We start from the raw sequence: 7418 nt of genomic DNA on the forward strand, positions 1-7418 counted from the left end.
TAATCTGTATTCGATCGGGAGAGGTACACGGTGTGAGTGGCAGCGAGTTGATCGGTGTTTGATAGTATGGGAATAATATTTTTCAACTAGCTTTTTCCCACGGATTCACCTATTCGCCTATTTCACTCTGGTACTTAAACTCTAAACTTTTCTGTTTGTGTAAACTTCTATAAGTATTTGTGAATAGATTTTTTTTCTTCCATACTCTCTTCCTTCTTAACCATCTTGGGACAAAACATTACACCATATAGTTGCACAATGGCAATTTGCAACGCGAAAGAAGGACAAATAATCAAACAAACAGACAAACACATTTTCAAATTTAAGATATGGGTAAGTATGTAGTTTGCTAGTGGAATTAGTAAAGCTTGCTAGACATCCTAATAATTGGTACTTGTAAATTTTTTTGACCATTTTTAAACACAAAGCTTTAATCAAAGAAATAAAAGCTTATGGTGAAACCATTTATTTATCACAAGCTTTCCGCCCGCGGAATTGCCCGCATGGTCAGGGGAAAATACATACAGTTCGGGATTTCCCCCACATAGTTCCCGTGCTGGTTGGATTAACAGAGTAAAACCTATTCTTTCTTTCTATCCTTTATCGGTTTTCAAACCATCTCTGCATCAATTTTCATCCAAATTGGTTTAGTGATTTAGGCCGTAAGAAGAGTCAGTTTCATTCGCATATATCATTAGTAGGTATTATATTTTACCATAATTCATACATCAGTCTGCACTAATGTAATGTTTCCTCGTGAATACTAATTCACGTAATTATAACTCAAACCGTTATTTATTCAATTAGACTTCTTATAGCACAGCACTTTTGGATCAAAATAAACACATTTTCAACATTTACCACCGGTTCGGAAAGCAGTTTCTACAGAGAAGAGCCGGCAAGAAGCTCTGTAGTTTCCTTTTGTAGGTTAAATGTTTACATAATAATGATGACATGTTAATGTTTCCGCGTCTGCAACACACGCACAAACACGTGTTTTTTTTGGTTTGTGTGCCTTCCTTCCAGGACGTCACCGACAGTTTTTATAGAAAAGTTTTTTTCAAACCTTGCAAGTCTTTATTTTAGACCACAAGCTACTTTCAGCATTCAAAGCTCACCCGAGAGAGTGCGATTCGAATGCGGAATGCGGACGGAAATGTTTACTCTAAAAGGAAATCATATTTTTGTCAACGTCTCGATGTAACTCTTCAATTTCAATATTCTCGAGATTTCTTTGTTTATTGAATAAAATCTCAGCCATGGCCCACTGGAATCGGTGTTTGAATCCACGTTTCGCTAACGTCAAAGACAACATTTGTATGACAGTTGACTAAATTCTACTAATGTCATTAATGTGGGAGTTTTTGAGGGGGATTTGGTAGAAAAGGGTACAAAATAGTATATGTTCTGGATTGATAGGCGTATTTTTTATCTGAGACAACAACGTCCTAACTATAGGTACTAAAACATGCGCTCTGTGAAATTTCGTATTATGTCCTACGGTATATAAGATTTTGTAAAAAGTGTGTGAACTTTTATATACCATCCATTTACACTACCACCATTACATTACCATCGTGTAATTTGAACAGATTTTAGTCGGTTCGATTCCATGTTCCGGATACTGAATTTTCGGAAATATTTGAATGAAGTTTCTTTTCAAATATAATGGAATGCTTCCTTTGAGTAAAACTATCTGTCTATAATGTTATGACTACTTCTCCATCATGTAGTATAATAAAATTCTGCCCTGTTTAAAGATACATAAAATATATATTTCGTGAAGAAACCGGAATGACGAAGAATGAAAAATTCGGCGATATATGACATCTTCCAACCGGCACATGAGCCAGCGTGGTAGATTATGGTATAAACCCGCATAGGAGGCCCATGTTCTTGCTGATGATGATGATGAAATATACAAGCTTGTGCCTTGGGTTGAATTTTTTTCTATATTTATGTATGTTTTTGCAACGAGAACAAAAAAAAAAAGAGACGCTGATTAAAAACTCTCAAACCGTAAAAGATACATTATATTTTTTTTATATTTACGTTAATATACATACAATGTAAGAGAGGGACACCAGCATCCAATACATCCTTCTCACTTACACGTCCTATTAACTTTTATTATAAGTAACGAAGGCTAAAACCCTCACAGCCAAGCGTAACGTATGACGTTAACATCAAATGGATAAACAAAAATGCAAAGTAAATCATATTTAACGGATTGCAGACCTTAAATCTTTATTACAGGGATATTTGAACAATTACCAAGGGATCCCATTTATTATGCTAATAGGTGTTGGTAGTAGGTGTTAAGCCAATGGACACACGGACGAAGAGATTTGAAAGCAGTATATAATGTATAAATTAAACCGCTGTAACCTTGTCAGCACTTGACCAAATTTAGATGACCACATGGTAAACAGCAGCTTTTAAATAAAGAAAAGTTCATAAAAAATCAATTTATCGATTTAAAAGTAACGAGGTAAAAAAGACAGTCGAATTGATATACTACTTTTTTGAAGTCGGTTGAAAAACCTGTAAGTTTTCTTGTAATTTGTTTACGTATGGTCAAGTTTAGTTTATATTTAGATCGTTACATACTAATTTGGAATTTAGACACAAAATGTAATAAAAATTGCGTTTACTTCAATTTACAAAATTATAGTATTGTGCATTACTACAAGACTAATCTTGTCTTAAAATAAAATAAAAAATAGGTCTTCCCGTACCGGGAATCGAACCCGAGCCTCCTGGGTGAAAGCCAGGTATCCTAGCCACTAGACCATACGGGATTTGTGTGTTTGTTACAAAATATGATTTGATTTCTTAATCTATCTGTGATATGATAGATTCAATTCACTTAAATAAAAATTAATAACTTGTATGCTAATAACTTGTCTAATTTATATTATCTAGTCAACAACATTAAAAACATGTATAATGACATAAAGCTCTTAAAATGTGCGAACTATCACAACCGATTCGGAATAACGTCTATAAAAATGTTATACAGAAGATATTTCATTAGCAAACAAATTGTGATGAACAATGTCCACTTTGTTCCATAAATTAAAGTTTGCCACCGGTAACAACCATGTGCCCCCATCCATGTTTGTCGTAGCTATCTGCCCCAAACACGCGGCGCGATGTAACTCCGTTGTGCCCGCATAACTCTGCCCTAATGAACCATGCTTGATTGTGACGTCATGATAATGTGCCCCTAATCGATTGTATATAACAAAGGGTACATACCCTTAAGAGGAATATACTAAAATACTATAATATCATCGTTTATTGAAGACTTCAAAAAAGAAGTGGTCAATTCGACTGTCTTCTTTGGCTAAGTTACCATAACTTCCGTCTGGGTGAACCGATTTTGACGAAGCTATTTTATTTGTTTATTTCTTTAATACTTTATTGCACACACAGAAGATGGAGATACTGAAATACCATACATTAAAAGAAAAACATGTACTATCTATATGCATTAATTTCTTATCTATATATTTGTACACTTACTTGTATGTATTTATACACTTTCTACCTTTTCAAAATTTATATTTCCTGTATCCAAAGGTTGCCTGGAAGAAATCGCTTCAAAGCGATAAGGCCGCCAAATTGTACAATAGATATTGTTTATCGGTTTTGTTAACTGTATGTGTATTGTACAATAAAGTGTAAATAAATAAATAAATAAAATAAATAAATACATTTAATTTGAGAATTGGTGCTTCCCAAGTCCTATTTAAAATCCACTTGAATGAAAATCTGTTATAACATGCTTATGTTTAATCTAATCTATACTATGCATTAGCTCTGAGGGCCTATTCACAGATTTAAACGCGATCATTATTTGGAATTTAACATTATAAATGCTAAGGTTTGTAAGGATGTGTGTGTTTGTTGCTCTTTCACGCAAAAACTGTTGAACCGATTGCAATGAAATTTGGTATGTAGACAGCTGGACAACTGGAATAACATATAGGCAACTTATTATCCCGATATTCTTACGGGATACGGACTTACGCGGAAAATAGCTAAAAAATAACCGCGTTTTCACGCGGGGTGCAGCTAGTTTGGAATAAAATTTCGAAGGCGTCAACTGAATCGACTTTAAGCTTCTACGTTTTACAAATTTGCATTTAAAGAGCGTTTGTCACTATCACTGGCATTTCATCAACTATTTGTAAAATAAATAAAATAATTACGAAGTTTGTAATCAGAAATTATATTTTTCAATAAGCGTTCATAAATATTGGTTACGTAAAATCAAATTAACATTAAATTTAGTTATTGAAGTTTTGATGAAGATCAGATTTCAGTGTGACAGATATTTTGTTAATTCTATCAGCTATGTGAACTCGATTTTAATGGTGGAATCGGATTGTCTTTAATCGAGTTACTGACATGTGAACTCGTTTACGAATAACTGAGTTCTAGGGAACGCATATTGGGGTGTTTTTGGGGAAACCGCTAAATGTATCGTGACGTTTAAATCCGCTAATCTGCTTGTATTGTTTATTGGTTGTTGGTAACGACTTTTATCTATAAATAGAAGCAATTATTTTCCTGGTAGACATTATCAGTAAGTGGTGAAATGCGCCTTACAGTTAGTTCCCATTATATATATTTAGAAAATCATATGCTTTCTATTTATTAAAGTGTATGAAATTCAGTAAAAGCTTCTTAATTATGCTTGTGTTTATTTATATCAAATCATATATGTTTTTTTTAATTAAATTAATTAATTACACCTGTAAGTAAGAAATTTAAAAAAAGTTGTCATGAAACAATCATAAATTTGGAGTATCTTTAAAATTTATTATTTGTGATATAACGTAAACTTATTATACATACTTATATATACTAAAATCTAATTCTTATATTAACAGAACAGAAGATAAATAGTAATTGCAGTAAATATAATTCTTTATATATCAAAGATCACAATTGATTCAGTGATTTATCCACACTAACATAATAAAGAGGAATCAATTCGACTTTATAATTTCTCATTGTGTTTTATTTTCTATTTTATGGTGTCTGCCATGTGGTCGTATTTAAATTTGTTCTTCTTCTGATAAATGGCGGTTTTGATATATAATTGTGTATGATAAAAGAGTTCTCTTCAAACTGACCTACGTCGATTGATAACCTCACCAACTATAACAATTTCTTCATCAGCTTCACCTCTATTATTTCCAAAATTTACACAATGACCGCGACCAGGTCTATTGCCAGAATCAGGTCCAAAACGTCTAGCGCAACGCCTGTTACCAAAACTGGGTTTCTTGAATTTATATCCGAATTTCGGTCCAAAGTGGTGATGTTCGTTTCCATGATGATGACCATGGTGATGACCATGGTGATGACCGTGGTGATGACCGTGGTGATGACCGTGGTGATGACCGTGGTGATGACCGTGGTGACCGCGGTCGTGGTGACAAAAATGTTTCCGGAAATTGTATATCCCTTTATCGCCACACTCTTCACCCTTATCCGCTGGTCTGCATCGGAAATCTCCAAAATGTGATCGCTTAGAGGCCATAAGGTTAAACTTCCAGAACCTTCTAAGCTTCTTGTCTCCTCTTCGTTTCCACCGTTGTCTAGGGTACTCCAATGTATCACACATGATGATAGACTGAAGTAGAAGGTTGAACGGCACGATTTATACCGGAACTATTGCACAATGTTATGAAATGGCTTCCCTAGGGCGATTTCATATAAAAATTCCTCAAATGAAACAAAAAAACCTCAAAAAAACCTCAAATGGTGTCATTACAGTAGAATCTATTTCTATCGCCAGTTATTGTAAAATATATGCCTATACCACTCAGGAATAACGTAGCTTTCCAATGAACAATTGTTCAAAACTAGTATTTACTATAATAGTTATTAGGTTAAGTTTTCAATCTTACGAATAATCAAATATTCGCTGTTTCTGAAGAGAAACTTCTATTATAAACATAGAGGACATAACGTACCCCAGTATGCATTACAAATAATTTAAGCCCAGTATTTTTCATCACAAATTTAGCATTTACGAATGACTTCATCGATAAACATACCACTGTATTGCTTAAAATTTATTTACAACTAGTTCTAATTTCAACCTTTTCGTCTAGAAAACAAGATCTGTATTATGATCCCCTTTTAATCTATACCGCATGTCGTCTAAAAACACGTGATTGTGTGTACTGACCCTAATATATATTCTGTACAGTACTGCGAAGCCATAATTACACAACTTTTTGAAATTTCGGGATTATTCATATAATGAATAACTATTATATAGAATTTCATAATTTGGTACTTTGTTATTATAAAAATATATATTTTTATGTATGTGGTTGCTTGTGTTTATGTGTGTTTGAATATAATAACATTACCAATTTTAATTTAATCAAGTTTTTGAAGTCAATTGATTATGTACTTCATAAAACAATTAGGTATTAAATTCTATAGGTATTAATTTCCGATTAGGATGAATTTGGAATAATTTATGAAAATTTGTACATTAGATAATGGTTTGACTAGATATATGTAAATATTTTACCATCCGTTATTACCCTAAACCACATTTCATTATAACGATAGCCTCTATATTGCGCTTTGTAAACAGACATATGTATTTAGTTGATTTCAATATTATCATTAAGTTAATAATACAATAGTGCTATTAAATACATGTTGTATTCAATGACAAGAGTTTTATATGACATAAATTCATAAAAAATGTTTCAGTCTAAAGCAAACTGAAACAGACGCAAAATACACCTGAAACATAATATACCAAAAAGGACAAGGAGTTATGTTGTCATGTAATACGACCTCCCTTCAACGGCATCTTTCAATAGAAAATTGAGAAATAAAAAAAATTTGGAAGCAAGTTAATCACGAGGCGCGATTCGAATCCGCGTCATTCGCCGAACCTTGCTTACACCGAAGCGACAGTGGCGACACACTTCATTTCAGAGATTAGTCGGTGACCAACCATGTACCGAATGCGTCACTAGAACACTGACCTCTACGATTAGTCATTATTCATATATACATTTATAAATCGGCCTACTATCATTGTTTATAACTTTTCACAACATGGCGCAAGACTTCCTAGATAATATATAAAAACTTGGTGCGCGCTTCAAACTCATTCAGTTGACGAAAGTGTTCTATGGCAGACATGTCTCTCCAATTACAATTTGATCGGGGAAATTCTCCCATCCATCATGGGCACCATCACTGGCCCCAACACGGACCCCACCACGGACCACACCATAGGGCCCACGGCCCACACCACGGGCCACACCATGGTCCTCACTGCGGACCACACCATAGGCCCCACGCACCACACCACTGGCCCCATCACGGTCCACACCATAGGCCCCACGGACCAAACCATGGGCTAA

General features: G+C 34.1%; 1 non-coding gene across 1 annotated transcript; it reads right to left on the reverse strand.

The window, feature by feature from the left end:
* Positions 1-2729: 2729 nt before the first annotated feature.
* Positions 2730-2801, reverse strand: Trnae-uuc. The gene has a single exon. It is a non-coding gene; the product is annotated as a tRNA-Glu (tRNA).
* Between the last annotated feature and the right edge of the window lie 4617 nt (positions 2802-7418).

The sequence above is a fragment of the Zerene cesonia genome, chromosome 27 (assembly GCF_012273895.1).
Source record: "Zerene cesonia ecotype Mississippi chromosome 27, Zerene_cesonia_1.1, whole genome shotgun sequence".
Classification (NCBI taxonomy): Eukaryota; Metazoa; Arthropoda; class Insecta; order Lepidoptera; family Pieridae; genus Zerene; species Zerene cesonia.